The sequence below is a fragment of the Lepus europaeus genome, chromosome 1 (genome assembly GCF_033115175.1).
Source record: "Lepus europaeus isolate LE1 chromosome 1, mLepTim1.pri, whole genome shotgun sequence".
Classification (NCBI taxonomy): Eukaryota; Metazoa; Chordata; class Mammalia; order Lagomorpha; family Leporidae; genus Lepus; species Lepus europaeus.
Genome location: NC_084827.1, coordinates 118,645,866 through 118,662,806, shown reverse-complemented (window position 1 = coordinate 118,662,806; position 16,941 = coordinate 118,645,866). Strand labels below are relative to the sequence as shown.

General features: G+C 47.1%; 1 pseudogene; it reads left to right on the top strand.

Moving 5' to 3' along the window:
* The first annotated feature begins 1,644 nt into the window (after nucleotides 1–1,644).
* LOC133766799 (adenosylhomocysteinase-like) lies at nucleotides 1,645–2,876 on the top strand (annotated as a pseudogene).
* Nucleotides 2,877–16,941: the final 14,065 nt, after the last annotated feature.

Here is a 16,941-nt window from a genome sequence, read left to right as displayed (position 1 = left end):
TAAATACAGAGTAGCGGCCAGTGGGATTTCCCTATGGCCCACAGTGGCTTTTGGGAGATAGGAATCATCTTAGATATTCACATCTGGCTAATAAGAAAGCAGTATTCTGTTTCACTCTTAGGATTTCTCCTTCTGTGTCTTCTGTCTTAGGGCCCCTGTGGAGATGATGGAATTTGTATGTTCTTGGATCTCCAAGCCCAGTGCCATCCAATTTCTGCTTAACCACGAATAAAGCTTCTACAAACTCAGACTGGAGAAATCTAAGATTGGGAAGGTATGCAGGCATGTTGCAGTTTGGAGAACAAACACATTTTTGCCTGATGTAATTTCATACTTTGGAAAGTCTCTGTGAAAGAGATAGGAATGGGCCCACGTTTAATTGGACAATTTTAAAAAGAAGAGAAATATTATGGAAACTGAAAAGACAATTTGGATCCTGACTTGAGTCTTGGTATGAGTTTGGAATGTTCTAATCTGTTCAGCACAGGCCAGAAATAGTTTCTTAAGGAGAAAGATGTAGGTGCCTAAAAACTAACCTTGGCCTCCGTTCGCCACCTCTGCCTTTGGTGCTTAGGGAGGTCCATTTGTGATGGCTATTTCACAGGTGTGGCTGTCGAAGGAAATGGATGCAGATTCTAAGCCTGCTTCACGTGGTGTTGCCACGTGCCACAGTTCCTGTTCCAGCATTGCCAGCTACAGAATTATCCATCTTTTCCCAACCACATGACTTGAGCTAGTTCTAACTTCTCTGGTTACCAATTTCTTTATAAAACTGAAGTGATAATATTTGCCCTGCTGCCTCATGAAGGTTAGGCAACCAAATGAGCTAATATATCTATAAGTGCTTTTCAGGGTCTGGCATAGTGGCACCGTGGGTTAAACTGCTGCTTGTGACACTGGCATCCCATATCAGAGCACTGGTTTGAGTCCTGGTTGCTCTGCTTTCAATTCGGCTTCCTGCTAATATGCTTGGGAAAGCTTAAGATGATGGCCCAAGTGCTGGGGCCCTGGCACTCATGTAGGAGACCCAAATGTGTTTCCTGACTTCTGTTTGAACCTGGTGCATCCTTGGCTGGAGTGGCCATCTGGACAGTGAACCAGTGGATGGAAAATTTGTCTCTCTCATTCTGCCTTTCAAATAAGGAAGTCATTTTAAAAAACTGAAAGTGCTTTTCAAATTGCTATATGGTAGAGAGAAGGAGGTGTTTGTAAGTATGACTTTCTAGTCTAAATCACAAGGGTGTCCACGGTGTCAAAGGTCCACAGGAAAGGCGCTAGGAGCTTTGGTTGTAAGACATGGGCATATGTCTTTGCCTTCTCAGCTTCTCGGCTCAATGCTTTCTGCGTCTTTGTTTTCCTCATCTATAAAACAGCTACAGCAGCTACCTCACAGAGCAATTGTGAGGATCAAATGAAACATATACAAGAGGATTTCAGAAATTTCATGCAAAATGCCATTAAAAGATAAATTTATGTTGGTGCAAGAGCTTTGAGATCTAAATGTACAATAGTCTTCAAAAACTCATGGAAAAAGCCCTGCCCCACGCTGCCAGTCCCATGCCTGAGCCCTGCTCCAAGCCCACCCCATCCTCCCACCCCCCACCTTTGCCCGTGTGCACCACTGTGTGCAGCAGCACCGCCAGAATGTCTGACAAACTGCCCTACAAAGTGGCAGACGGTGGCCTGGCTGCGTGGGGACGCAAGGCTCTGCACATCGCCGAGAACGAGATGCCAGGCCTGACGCACAGGTGGGATATGTGCTGGACCTCCACCCCGCTGAAGGTCGCCTGTGTTGCCGGCCACCTGCACATGACCATGGACACTGCCGCTCTCATTGAGACCTTTGTTGTCCTGGGTGCTGAGATGCAGTGGTACAGCTGCAATATCTTTTCTACCCAGGATTCCAGTGTACCCAGGAAGGATGGGACAGACAGGAGTAACTGGTGCACTGCACAGGTGCTTGACTTCCAGCCCAGGCCCCTCAACATGACCCTGGATGGTGACAGTGACCTCACTGACCTCGTCCACACCAAGTACCCACAGCTCCTGTTGGGCCTCAGGGGCATCTCTGAGGTGACCATGACCAGGGTCCACAACCTCTGCACAATGATGGCCAGAGGGGTCCTGCAGGTGCCTGCCACCAATGCCAGTGACTCTGTCACCAAGAGCAAGTTTGACAACCTCTATGGCTCCTGGGAGTCCTTCATAGATGGCATCAAACAGGCTGCAAATATGATGACTGCAGGCAAGGTGGCAGTGGTAGTGGGCTAGCAGGCTACGGTGACGTGGGCAAGGACTGAGGGGTTCTGGGGTCCTGTGTCATTGTCACCTAGATTGACCCCATCGATGCACTGCAGGCTGCCATGGAGGTCTAGGAGGTGACCACCGTGGATGGAGCCTGTAGGGGGCCAACATCTTGGCACTAGCAGGGGCTGTGTGGATATCCTCCAAGGGCGGCACTTGGAGCAGATGAAGGGTGGCACACGGCGTGTGGCATCGGACACTTGGACGTGGAGACTGACGTAAGTGGCTCATAGTCCATAGTGAGAATGTTGTGGACTGCGATTGGCTGCAGAATGGGCGCCGCCACCTCCTACTTGCCCAGGGCTGGCTGATCAGCCTGGGCTGGGCCATGGGCTGACCCACTTCCCCATGAGCAACTCCTTCACGGACCAGGTGCTGGCATGGAGCTGGGGTCCCACCCTAGTGACTATGCTGTTGGTGTTCACTTCCTGCCCAAGAAGCTGGAGGAAGCAGTGGCTGAAGCCCACCTGGGCAAGGTGAGTGTGTAGCTGACCAAGCTGACTGAGAAGCAGGCCCGGTACCCAGGCGTGTCCCATGATGGCCTTTTCAAGCCTGATCACTATGGCTACTGAGAGCCAACCCTACCCTTGGCCTTCCAATGCCTCGGCCCTACCTCTCCTTCCCAAGAGCAAGTGGCACCACCTTTGCAGTTGCTTTGTCAGCGATGTCTCCTTTTGACTCCCTGGGGCCTGTCACTCAGCCTTTGCCCTTGGCATTCCTCGCATTCCAGGTGTGGCACAGGAAATTGAGAGGCCCCTCTCCAAGCCCTGGTCCTAATGGAGGTGCCGGGAGACATCCATAGGGAACCACGAACCCAGGGAGCCCAGGGGTCTGAGAACTGCTGAGTCAGTCCTGCTTTAGGTAGGAAGTTGTAGCGGTGCCATGCACTGCACCAGCTAGGCCTTCACTTGGCCCAGAGTGTTAGAGCCAGGAGCTCGGTTTACAGGTTCGCTCATTCCCAGCCCCCCATGGAAGAGGAGGCGCGCCATCAGAGGGCAAGGAGGACCTGTTGACGCTTGAACGTTTCTGAGAGCTTGGTTGAGGCCTGGGCCTTCTCGTAACCCTCAGAACGCTGACCAAGTTAGTCCTTGTTAGGCTTTTGTAGTCCTCATTTTACAGGGGTTAAACTAACCCCTCTAAGAGACAACCAGAGGTTGAGAGGGGCCAGAAAAACCTGAGAGCAGGCCTAGATCTGCCATCACTTTGTGAGAGGATGGTTTCTATCACAACCCTGGGTCCAAAAGATGTTATCTTGGCTCATAGTGTTTGTTTATATAATGTGTAGTGTGTTAGAAGAAAGCAGGGAGGTGGGTACATAAAATCTTGGTGCCTAAAAAAATTTCATGGAAAATGTGTATTGTGGGAAAAAAAACTGCATAGATTTCAATTTTTATACCATTTTCTGTGAACTTTTGGAAGCAACTTTGTAATGAAAGTACTTACACAGCTAGGTTCACACTGCAAGCTTAATAAATGTTGCATATACTCGCTGAGCCGTGCAGCGATAACAATATTCCAAAAGCATGTGCAATATATGAAAGGGCATCTGAGCCACTGTGAACCACATTTTGGCCCAGCCCAGTTCATCTAATAAGTCTACACAAGACAGAGTTCAATGCCTACTGTTGAGGAGGAGGCTGGTGAACTGAACCCTCCCCCAACCCAGCCCCATCCCATTTAAATACTGCAACTACCTTAAATAACACATCTCAGTGTTTTTCTTTCTGGAAAAAACATTACTCCTCTGAATGTCTTCTTGTATAATGCAAACACTTAGGGTACAAAGCACGTAATTCACCATTCACTCTTCTTCAGTTGGTTTGAGCTTCAGTTAGAGGAGCATGCTAGGGACACAGATTCCAAGGCCAGTGAGTCGGAGGACTACTCAGTGTAATCAAAATCATCTCTACATTGCCAATAACTTCGACTACACACGAGTTTGTGTATATATACTATCCAACAAGTTTTTCCCCAATGGTGGGATAAATTACTGCTTTTGGGTGCAGTATATATTTAAGTTGTGTTTAGGGTTCACATCAAATGGAAACACATTTATTTTCCTTCTTGAGGGTAAGTAGTTGAATTTGTTCAGTGTAAACCTGTGTTGATGCTGCTGTACTGTACTGGGTTGAGCTCTCCCATAGAGGGTCCCAGAGCTTCGGGTTGCCAAACGGAAACAGGGTGGAGGAATTGGATTTGCATCCTGGGCCATTGACTAGAGAGGGCTGGTGCCTTCATTTGGGCTGCCATAACAAAATGCCATACTCCAGGGCTGGGGTTGTGGTGTATGGGGTAAAAGCCACCTCCTGTGATGCCAGCATCCCAAATGGGTGCAGGTCCATGCCCCAGCTGCTTCACTTCTGCCCAGCTCCCTGCTAATGGTCTGGAAAAAGCAGCAGAAGATGGCCAAAGTCCTTGGGCCCCTGCTACTCATGTGGGAGACCAGGAAGAAGCTCTTGGCTTTAGCCTGGCCCAGTCCTGGCTGCTGCAGCCATCTGGGGAGTGAACCAATGGATGGAAGATCTATCCATCTCTCTCTGTAACTTTTTCAAATAAATAAATAAATCTTTTTTTTTAAAGTACCATATTCTGGGTGGCTGACAGTTAACAAGTACTTATGTCTCATTGTTCTAGAGGCTGGGCAACCCAAGATTAAAGCACTCGCAGATCCGGTGTTTGGCAAGTCCTGGAGGAAGGGGCTAGCTAGCACACTCTGGTATTTTTTTACAGGCATGAATCCCATTGAAGAGGGTTTGGCCCTTATGAGCTAATCACCTCCCAAAAACCTCACCTAGCACCATCACTTCAAGGATGAGAATGTCAACAGGTAGATTTTGAGGTAGACACAAATTTTCAGACCGTGGCAGTGGGGAGCAGTGGGTGGTGGGACCCTCTGGGAAGCCAGAAAGCAGGCAAGAACCCCAGGGAAAAGGAGGCTGGGCAAAAGGCAAGATGTTTCTAAAGCCCTATGCCTAGTAAATATTAGCTACTCAACAAATAATTTTGAATTAAATAAGTTAACTTGCTTTTCACAAAGTTTGTTCCAATGTATAGCCACATCAATGGATTCAAAAAGTCTGTTTTACAGTGACCTGCATTAAACATTCACTGTGGTGTAAATATTTATCTCCTTCCCCAAATTCATACATTGAGGGGCTGGCACTGTGGCATAGTGGGCTAAGCCTCCGCCTGCAGCACTAGCATCCCATATGGGTGCTGGTTCATATCCCAGCCGCTGCTCTTCCCATCCAGCTCCCTGCTATGGCCTGGGAAGGCAGCAGAAGATGGCCCAAGTCCTTGGGCCTCTGCACCTACATGGGACACCTGGAAGAAGCTCCTGGCTCCTAGCTTTGGATTGTCTTAGCTTGTCTCGGCTCTAATTGTTGTGGCCATTTGGGGAGTGAACCAGCGCATGAAAGACCTCTCTCTGTCTTTCTTCTCTCTGTCTGTAACTCTACCTCTCAATTCAATCAATCAATACATATTTAGAAAAATTCATGTGTTGCAATCTTCACCCCAGTGTGATGGTACTGACAGGTGAAGCCTTCGGGAGGAGAGATCATGAGGGCAGGGCCCTTACTGAAAAGACTCAGGGAGCAAGTTTCCTCCCTCCCTCATGTGAGGGCACAGCAAGATGGAGCCACCCATGAACCAAGAAATAGACCCTCTCTTGAATTTACCTGCACCTTGGTTTTGGACTTCCAAGTCTTTAGTAAGAAATGAATTTTGTTGCTTATAAGCTACCCCTTGTATTGTATGTTGTTATAGCAACCCTGACAGACTAAAACTAGTTTTTTTTTTAAAGCCTTGTGCCAATCTGATAGGATAACATTATTTCATTTCTTTTAATATGAATTAAAAAGTTCCAATCTCTTCATTTTCTAGAGTAGAAAGACAAGGAAAACTCTTTGACTGCTTTGATCCTTGTGCTGACTTCCACTACCTCAACCCATTCTACTGCTTTCCATGCCAACTGCTGCCCTAAGTGGGCTTTGTTTGATGTGGACTGTCCCCTCAAAGGACTTGTCACTTTGGCCTGGTCTGGTCCAATTCGGACATGCCCTATTCTTAAAAGGCTGCCACCACCTGCCTTACACAAGCCTTCTGTCAAGGATGCTTGGATTCCCTACGCCACTGTTGTCTTCTGACCTTCTCTGCTCAGGCTCAACTTTCACCCATCCTAGAGTTATAGCTCATGTCTTGCTTCCTTCTAGGAATGACGTCTTCCCCAGTGAATATATCCACACATTGACCAAACCAACCATTTAGCGAGATTAAATGTCAAGCAGATGGCACAAGACAATAAGCAGCATCTTTTGCAGCAAAGGGTTTATGCGTGTGGTAGGTCAATGACAAGGGTTGTCTTTGGAGTCGGTGGGAATTTCATTAGCACAGCCTGGCTTCTGAGGTGCAAACCACAAACCCAGGGTCCAATTCAAAAACGCAGCATTTCTGGGATGTAATAGCTCTGAATTCCAGTCTTCCCTCTCCTCCTGGGGCACACAGTGGCATCTTGGCATCTCTGCATTGCGTGGTGACCTTCAGGGGAAGGGTCTCCTGGATTACATCCCCTTAAGGCCCTGCCAGGTGACTAAAGAACTAATTTGAAGGAAGTTAAAGAGAAGATAAAAATGACACCACCAGAGGAGAGCCCATTACTCAACTCAAGTTGCTCTGCTCTGAAGAATTAGAAGCCATGATCTATGATTTGAGTATAACTCGGGGAACAATTTTGGTCTAACAGCTTCAGATATATTTACAACAGTCTTCCCTTCATTTCAACCCTGTGAGTTTTAGTCTATAAACTCCCTTCTTTATGTCTAAAGAAATTCTGCCTAAATTCCTTGAGGGTCTGACCCTTCCTGAGCCTTAGTTTATGTTCTTTTGTTCTTGTACTTGACATTATCTCAAATCGTCTTGTAAAAGCTTGCTTCTGCTCCCTCCAGAATTTTATATCCCTCGGTGAGGCATTTTCCTCCTCTACTTCAGAAAACTAGCTGCATTGCTTTGATAACTTCCTTCTTTTATTAATATAGATAAAATTTCAAGTTCCTTAAATGATACAGGCAACCTTTTCTGGCACTGCTGTGTACGAGTAACCTAAGACAAGGTTATTTGAACGAAGTTAACATTCGACAAATCTGGGTTAGGCCAGGAATAGCCTTAGAGAGGACTGCAGAGAGGGAAGCTGATATCCTGGCCTCAGGGAAACATAGGGAGTCTAATGTGGCCAGTGGAATGAGCAACAACACAGTACTATTGTTCTTCCATAGGATTTGTGCACGAATGTGCTTTGATTCCAAGTACTTCTCGCTTCTTCACCCATTCAATACATGCTCACAACTTAAGTTGAAGATGAGTATCATTCTCGCTCAAAGTCAGTGTTCAGAGTTTTCTGACATACCATTTATTCCTCTAAGAAGTATTTCCGAGGGTCTGTGTGACACTAGGCAGGGTGCTGAGAGCAGGGCTTACAGAAACACCTAACTGTAGTTCTTGCCCTACAGAAGGTCGCTGTTTGGGGGAGACAGACCAACACCAGGCAATCAGAGGGCACTGTGATACATGCGCTGATTTGGAAAACTGTGTCAGGTATGTGACTTGGACATCGTTCTGGGTCAGAGTTAAGAGAGAAGTCTTGTCTTTTAACAGGGAAGATGGATAAGGAGTAAGACAGGAAGACTTCCTGGAAGAAATGATACTTCAACAACAGCAGGCTGCAGGGTCGGTTTGCAGGGAGGTGAGCTGTGAAGTGGCAAAGAAGGGGAGCATGAATGGATCAGTTTCCTGTTGCCTTTGTAACAGAGAACCCCACAATTAGTGGCTTAAAACAATACAAATCTATAAGGGAACTCCAGGAAGTTTGTGGAAAATAGGAGATAAAGTTTATTTTGATGCAAGTTTTTTGAAATCCATGCATAGCTTTTCATAAAACACAATTTTTTTCCCCAGGTACTTTCGGACGTTCTCCATTTTGCATGAATTTCAATGGTTTTTGCCCCAAAATAAACTCTTTCAACTTCACTCTTTACAAACTGAAGTATCCTCATATTATCTTCCACTTCTGGAGGCCGGAAGTCAGCAGGCGGCTCCCTCACTGGGTTGGACTGAGAATACTGGCAGGACTGTGTTCCTGTTAGAAGCTGAAGCCATGCTGTTTCCTTATGCTTTTCATCTTCTAGAGTGTGGTGGAATGAGAAGGCTATGCCAAGATGGCTGCTGGCAAGCCAGCGCTGGTGAACTCAGGAATGGCTTTGAAACCTACATGACAATGGAGCCTGACTGGTAACAGGCTGTGACTGGATGGCTTTGGATACTGCCTGGCAACAGGCTGTGATTGGTTAGGGCATAGACCGCCCCTTGACCAGATTGGCTGCCTTGGCTATTTAAGCTGCTGTACCTACTGAAATAAAGGAGTCTGTGGGCTGCTCACCTCTGGTCTGCTTTCACCCGACTCCCAGAGTCTGGGGGTCAGTGTGGTGACTCTGTGCCTCTGGCCCCCACCACACTCCTCCTCTGAGAACGAATCCACAGCAACACGAGAGGCTCCCTGCATCCTTCAGCTTGTGCTTCCTCCATCCATCTTCAAAGCCAGAAATTGCACAACGCTGGCCTCTGCTACCATCACCACGTTCCCAACTCTGGTGCTCCTGTCTCCCTCTCTCACTTGTAAGGACGCGGGTGATAACCCAGTAGAAGTACTCCATCCTGAAATCTTCAACTGCATCTACAAAATCCCTCTTACCGTGTAAAGGAGATCACAAGTTCTGGGGGTTAGGATGTAGACATTGTGTGTGTGTGTGTGTGTAGGGAGGTGTCGGCAAGGAGAGGGACATCATTCTGTCTACCACAGTGAGGCACAGGGTGATTCCAGGGCAGGGGAGGGGGCCCTCTCGGAAGCTATTTGAATATTCTTTGTGCAGTGGGACTACTCAAATCTGAAACATTTTACCTTCTTAAACATGAATCTGAGTCTTGTGTTAAACCTGGGAAACATTCTTTGTGGCCCCATCCAAGTTAGAAAAAAAAAAAAAAGCCATCATCTGACAGCTCTTTTTAGTAAAGAAAACTGCAAATGAGGGCCCTGAGAGTTCCGATAATGAAGCAGCAGGAAATTGTGCCTTAAGACACAGTGCGGTCGGTCGCAGAGCTGGCTGGCTCCGGAAGCCCTGAGTCGCCTTCAGAGGCGAGCCCGCTGCAGGCCTGGGTCTCTTTCCTAAGAACTGGCCTATCCCAGTCGCTTCTCTCTCTGCTGTTCTGCACGTTTGCAGTTGAGGGTAATCCCTGGGGGCTGTGCCTTTTCGCTCCCTTCCCTGTCACTGAGTCCCAGCTGGGGAGCCTTGGGCCACCCCCGAACCCGCCCTGACCGCCCCAGTTGGCGCTGGCGCAGTCAGCCTCGGATGTCTCGGGCAGTGGCAGTAACCAGAGCCGTCTGGGGCCTGCTGAGCTCGCCGCGGTGGCCGAGGCTGTGTGGAAAGAGCTGTGCACACGTGCCCTGATGTGATGGGATGAGGATAAGGACGTCGCGGTCCTCGGTGGCTCCATATGAAGGCGTAGTGCTGTAGTGGCAGGAAGGGTATAATTTTCTTGTTTTGAGAATTATATTTATTGAGAGGTGATGAGGCTTTGATAGAAATAGATTGGCAAACTGGCTTCAGTGTTCCTTCAGTGTTTTACTTGTGTGTATTTTAACATCCGTTATGAAATATTTAAATTCATGTCACAATTCAAAACTGCCAAAAAAAAAAAAAAAAAAAAAAAGAAAGAAAGAAATCCTAAACAAGTTAGAAGACATTTCCGGCTTCATGGATTCTTGGTGGTGGTTTTTTTTTTGTTTGTTTGTTTTGTTTTTTTTTTTTTTTGACAGGCAGAGTGGATAGTGAGAGAGAGAGAGAGAGAGAGAGAGAGAGAAAGGTCTTTCTTTGCCGTTGGTTCACCCTCCAATGGCTGCTGCGGCCAGCGCACCGCGCTGATCTGAAGGCAGGAGCCAGGTGCTTCTCCTGGTCTCCCATGGGGTGCAGGGCCCAAGCATTTGGGCCATCCTCCACTGCCTTCCCGGGTCACAGCAGAGAGCTGGCCTGGAAGAGGGGCAACCGGGACAGAATCTGGCGCCCCGACCAGGACTAGAACCCAGTGTGCCGTGCCGCAAGGCGGAGGATTAGTCTGTTGAGCCATGGTGCCAGCCGGTGGTGGGTTTTAAGACGAATACAATGATGCTCCACCAGTCCCGGGTGTTTCCCATAGCCCGCGGTGGGGTTCTCAGCAGCCTTTCCCACATTTAACTGATTCACTCACAGTAGGTTCCCTGCTGGGGGACTTCAGCCATCTGCAGGAGCAGTGGGATGGTGCTTTGCTTTGCTTTGCTTTTTAGAACTTTGGCTTTGCCAGTGTCCTCTCTTTCGTACTAGCTTTCCACATCTGCTCCTACACTGGCTTGGCTTAGAGGCCTATCCCCTTTGTCTAGGTTCTAATTGGACTGCAGGAGTCAGTGGGACAGGCAAACCAGGAACTCTGCAGTTGGCCGGGGCGAGGCTCTCGTTAGTTTGTGTGCTAACATGATCAGTCACAAGGCTACTGTTTGCTCAGCACCACCTCTGCTCACTGCACTGGGCTGCCTTGTGTCACTCAGGCACTCAATAGAACCGTTCTGTCCTGTGAAGATGGACAGACAGGAAGTAGAGGCTCACTAAGTCCTCGCTGCTGTGGGCAGAGGCCCCAGGAACCAGGCCGGTGTATCGAGCTTTGAATCTGGGGATTTCTAAGTATACTTTCCAGAGTGGGTGGGGAGGGCTGAATGAGTGCACCATGGGGGGTGGCCACAGGCACCCCCTCCGACACCTGCGTTAGGAAACCCCCTACTGTCATTTGTTTGATAACTAAGAATTTATTAGGGCAAAGGCTTGAAGCTAAAAAGGAGTCCAGAAACTGTCCCATTTTTCCTCCACTCTGCCCTTCTAAGTTGTTCAACCTCCTGGAGACTCTTTCTCTGCTGTAAACTAGGGATGATAATCGTACAAACCTTACAGAATTGTGGGAAGAATTAAAGCAAAGCAAGCCATCTGGAATAGGATAGGCGCTCCCACACAAATGAGTTTGTTTTCCCTTGGCATACAAATGTAGTATGTCTAAGGTACGGCTTAACTGTGCCCTAAACACAATGAGCCATTTATTTTGCTATTTCCAAATTATTTCCAATAACGGCCAATTAATTCACTTAAAGATTTGTTTAGAAACCATTGTGTGCCTAGAACTGTGTTGGCTTGGTGGCAAGGGCAGCCCGATGGCTAGGTTGCCTGGCCATTCAATATGGCGGCAGTTCCCAGCCCCACCCTGTGGAGAGCCTGGGTTCTGAACAGCTGCTTTAGGGGGAGGAGGTGGTTCTTGCTTTGGCTCCCTTTTCAACAATTTTCACTAAGAGTAAAAGCCATCAAGAGAGACACCTCTCCATTTTTGTGAATTTGTGTCCTGGGGAGTGGTAATTATAGAGAAACTCGGGATAGGTTTGGATGAAGGAGGGGACCCCTGGGCAGGTAGGTGTGGCTCTAACGGCAGAATTTATTTCCTTCCCAGCTCAACTGGGGCGGCTGTGTGACAGTGTGAGTGGCTGCATGGACACAGTACATTCTAGGGCTCCTGGGCCTCCAGTCCTAGCCTTTCGAGCCTGTTCTCTGAGGTTGGTGGCGGAAGGGTTGCTGTCGAGGAGTGGGAGAGGCAGGCCAACGTACTCTGGCAATAGGACAACCAGATACAAGATGGCGGAAGGGGAATGGGGCAGAAGAAGCAGCAGTGAGCCAGGGATCTGGGGTGACACGCTGCAGCTCCCAGTCTTGAGTTTGGGGGGTTAGGACAAAAACACCGATTTCAAATAATGACTCGTAATGCTAGGAATAGACACCATTGAAGAAGAGCCTGAGGGTTTTCTTAATTTGGTAATAGTGAGGGGTTATCCTAGCTCAGGGCCTGCTGAAATGAAGTTGTTGACCAAGCAAACGGAGTCAATAAGATATGAAGGCAAGAAGCTGGAGGGTTCAGTCTCCTCCAGGCAGCTGGGCTGATGAAGAAGATGCTGAGACTTTCGCAAGGGACTAGCAGTGAAATGAATAATGAACATACTTAGAGTCCTAACGAAATGAGTAGTGACCATCAAGAATGTTGGTCCTTACTGTATGTGCCAGCTGCCTTTTTGCAAATGACCTCAATCCTCATAAAGTCCTTATGTACAGATGAGAAAACTGAGGCCCGGACATGTTAGGGTGCTTGCCTAAGGTCAGTGTGTAGGGCACTGTGAGTGATGAGGCCAGAGTCCAAACTGAGGGCCTGACCCCCACAACCCATGCTCTCAATCACTTGCTTCTGTCTGCACAATGATCTGGATACTTAGGAAAAATCCCATTAGAAGCTAAAGCTGGAGCTATGGGTTTTCACTGAGGTCAGATCTCCTGGATTGGTGAACCCAAGTTGGTATGCCTGGGTATGTGCTTTTCCCCTAAGCAGTAGGAGAACATAGCATTGGCCCCTTTCCAGAGAAAACAGTGACACCAAAATAGAGAAGAATGCTGAGAGTTGGAGGTCCTCCCTGGATACTGGCCTCGCACCGTGGGTGGGTGTCTGGGCTCCCTGCCCTGCCACAGCGCAGAGGCCGGTTTGCACTCTCAGGGCCGCCAGCCGGCTCCCTCTGGCTGGATCTCCCAGGGAGCACACTGTCATGGCCTCAGCTGTCTGTCCTCGTGGGAACTCTGGCTGGGAGGGCTCATCCCCTGCTAAGCAGTTCATTTGCCAGTCTTGGCTCAGTGCATATTTACTGGAAGATGAAGCCTGTTAAAACAGAAAAATGGTCACCACACAGGAACATTTTTCTTGTGGTGCCATTATCCATGACTTCTACCGAAGGAAAAGAGAGGCAAAATCCTTATATACCAGGCAAACGATTTTGCAATTTTCTGGTGACATTGATTATAGCTTATCTAACTTCATAACAGATCCATCTTCTCCATAAGATAAAATGGAGCTTGAACATCGGAGGAGTTGCTGGAGGCTGGGGAAGGGACCATCACTCTTATTTTCAGATAAGATTTTGTATTATGATAAGTCGCATTGCTCGGAGAACTTAGACTAACTAAGCAGAGGTTGCCTCTGTGAAGATCAATATTGTCATTGGGCCTGAGAAGCAAAGATATATATTTGTTATTTTTCCTCCTGTTTACATCTAACAATAAAGGACAAGGAATTCAGAAATCAGAGCCGCCGGATTGGTGTCTGAAAAACCATGCCATTTTGCTCTCACAGGTACTAGCATAACTTTCAACACTCTTGATATTAGATCTCAGTGCTCGATCTCTTCCTGTCCCTTCTTTGCACTTCCACCAGTTCATCTAGAGGGGGGAGGTGGAAAGTGCCCTAGGGGAGGGTACTTTAAATTCCATCTCTGTCACAAGTCACAACCCCCATGAGCCTCAGTTTCACATCTTAAGTATATTTACAATTGTATTGATCAGCTTGATTTATTGATTATGCAATATTTGGTTGTACTTCTGACAATTTTTGCCTAATTGATGAGTACTTTGGGACAGTGTTTTGAGTGTGTTCAGAGCTGCTATATCTTCCTGACACTTGGCATTTTGCTAACCGACTCCCTAATCTCTGCTAATCCCCTTGCCTTAAAGTCTGTTTTGTCTGATATAAATAGAGCTACTCAAGCTTTTTGTTGTGGTTGTTTGCCTTGCGTAGCTTTCTCCATCTTTTAACCTTTCATGTACTTATGTTTTATTGCATCTCTTGTAATCAAGAAATATTGTTTTTTTCTTAAATTTCAGTCTGATCAAAGTCGACAGTTAATTAATAGCTTTCCTCTGGTCCCAAATGATTCAAGAACCATAGATTTACCTCCTGTAATTTTTCTTGACTTATGGTCTATACTTTGCTTACATTTATCTCTGTCTCTTGTTTTGAGCATCGCAGTGCATGCTGTATTTGTTTATTCTCTAAGGCACTGCTTCTGCCACATGCTGGGAGCATTGGTGACTGATGGCTCTCAACCGAGTCCCTCACTAGGATTTTCCTTGGAAGAGAGAAGGGCCTCACTCAAGGTCCCACCATGTCCTCAGTGGCAGCTCATAACTGAGTGTGGTCAGTGTGGGTATATGAGGAACTGAAGGTCTTCCCGAAAGTTGGGGCTAATCTGCTGGCAGTTGCCACTCCCAAGCTGCAGGGGCAACACACGATGCTTCGGTTAGGACTACACCACAATTCAGCTTCTTTCTCTGTCAGTTCTGCTCCCTTAACTCCCCCAGCAGGTGTTGCCCTAGAGCCCTCTCCCTGTCACCCCTGAATGCACATGTCAAGCTCCTAGTCATTTCCCAGGAGTGCCCACGTGACTTCTGTGTCCATCACCAAAGTTTGTTGAGGCTTACTAAGAAGTTTTCCATTTCATTTGTGAAAAATTCCTTTTTCCATCTCAAATCAGTATCCTTCTGCATGAACTATGTTCCTTAAAATTCCTTTAGATAGAATTTGTTGAGTGAAAGTTTTACTTTTGCTTTGTTCTGAAAGAAGATGAAATTCTAAGTTGATAATTAGTTTTGTAGCACATTGAAGAAATTATTTTCTGATTTTTTTTATGCTGCAGTTGCAAATTTAGTTGCCAAATGAATTGTCACTCCTTTGAAGTCTGTCTTTGGCTGCTTTTCGGATCTTCTTCCATCTTTGATGTTCTTTAGTTTCATCACAGTGTGTTTAAGGGAATATTATTTTTATTTTGCTGACTTAGGATTCACTGAGGTGTCTGAATTTGTGGACTAGTATCTTTCATCAATTTTATAAAATTCTCAACCATTATCTCTCTAAATATGTTCTTCTCTTTTTCCTCTCCTTTCAGAACTCTGATTAGAGGTTTGTAAACTTTATCCTATTGTCTTCTTAGTCTACGATATTTTCCATCTGATGTTTGCTGTGATACCTATCAATTTTTTGTTTCTTTCAACTGATTCTCTGTTCCAGTCTTTCCAATATTTTGTTCATTGAGCATATTTCAGTTTCGGTTGTATTGTTCCTTAAAATTGTATGTGCTTTTTTCAAATCTATTTGATTTATTTTTTGTAGTCTCTTGTTCTTAATTTTCAGCAGTGTTTGAACTTGTATAAACATATATGTATATATTGTACTTGGCATTTCCAACATCTGAAGTGGCTGTGTGCCTGATTCTGCTGGGTCATGGTCTGGGAAGTTAGTCTTTTTTTTTTTTTTTAATATTTGATGGTAAGCATGTATTTCTTGGAACTTAAAAGAAAATATTTGGTTTGAAAGAATGAGACAGAGGGAGTAACATCTTCCATCTGATTCACTGCCCATATGGCCACAATGGCCAGCGCTGGGCCAGGCCAAAGCCAGGAGCCAGTAGCTTCATCATGGTCTCCCAGGTGGCTGGTGGGGGCCCACATACTTGGTTCATCTTCCACTGCCAGGCCATTAGCAGAGAGTTGAATTGGAAGTGGAGCAGCTAGGACATGAATGGGTACATATGGGATGCCACCATCATAGGCTTTACCCACTACTTCCTAAAGCCAGCCCTTCTTTCTCTGGGAGTTGGGGCTGGGTTAGGAGAGTGGTCCTCCAGAGAGAATCTGTGCTCGTTTCTGTCGGCATCTGGGTCACCACCAGCCCAGGGGCACTTCAAATCAATTCCAGGTGTGATGGGTTTTGGACCACCCAGATTGCCAGGTTTCAAGACAGACAATAAACACCAGCTTTTGCCTTTTCTCCCACCTCACTCTGCTCTGAAAACCAAATCTGACATTTCAAATGTTTTGACAAACCCTCGAGAAAGCTGGTGAAATTTGGCATGTGCTGGGGAAAGCCAGCCTCGGATAACCTCTCTGGTTTCTTGTTTTCACCTAGGTTTGGCCTGAGTATGCTTGGCTCACTCTCACTTGCCAACCCCTTGATGAATTTCAGCGGTGTGTTTTACAGGAGAGTGCACTTGCAGGAGGGTCAGCAGAAAAGCTGGTCAGGCTACCTGGTTCATCTGACTGCTGGAGACCGAAACCTCCTAAATGTCAATTTTCACTTCTGTAACGTGGTGATGATAGTATCTGTTTCACCGAGATCATTGAAGGGGTTGAGACAATCCATGCAGATTTCCTACAATGCAGAGTTTCCTTAGTTGCGTTTCACTGCTTTAGATATCTTCCCTGCTCAGTCTCCCTCCAAAGATTCTGTGACCGAATAGACGTGGGAAGCGCTAGTCACTGCAGACTCTTCAGAGCGTCACATAGCTCCCCGGCACCGTGAAGGCCTGGGGCAGTCCCACACCAGCTCCATGCTCCACGCGTCTGCAGGGCAGTCCTGGCTGTCGCGTGCCCAGCTGTGGAGCACAGTGCGGGAAATACTGATGTACAGCCTGCTGACCGTGATGTTGACTGGGAAAGGAATATTCGCCTCGCGATCTAGTTTTAAAACAAGCAGGTGATCAGGAGCAGAGAGCGGCTCCTGGATGCTTTGTCGTAGACTGCTGCAATCCAAACCCGCACCTAGGGTGGCATGCACCCTGCCCTTGTTGTGAGGAGAGAGCGAGCGAGAGCGAGCGAGCAGCGGGCACTGAGTACGCAGAGCCTTCCGTGCGGAATCTGTCACACGCAGCTC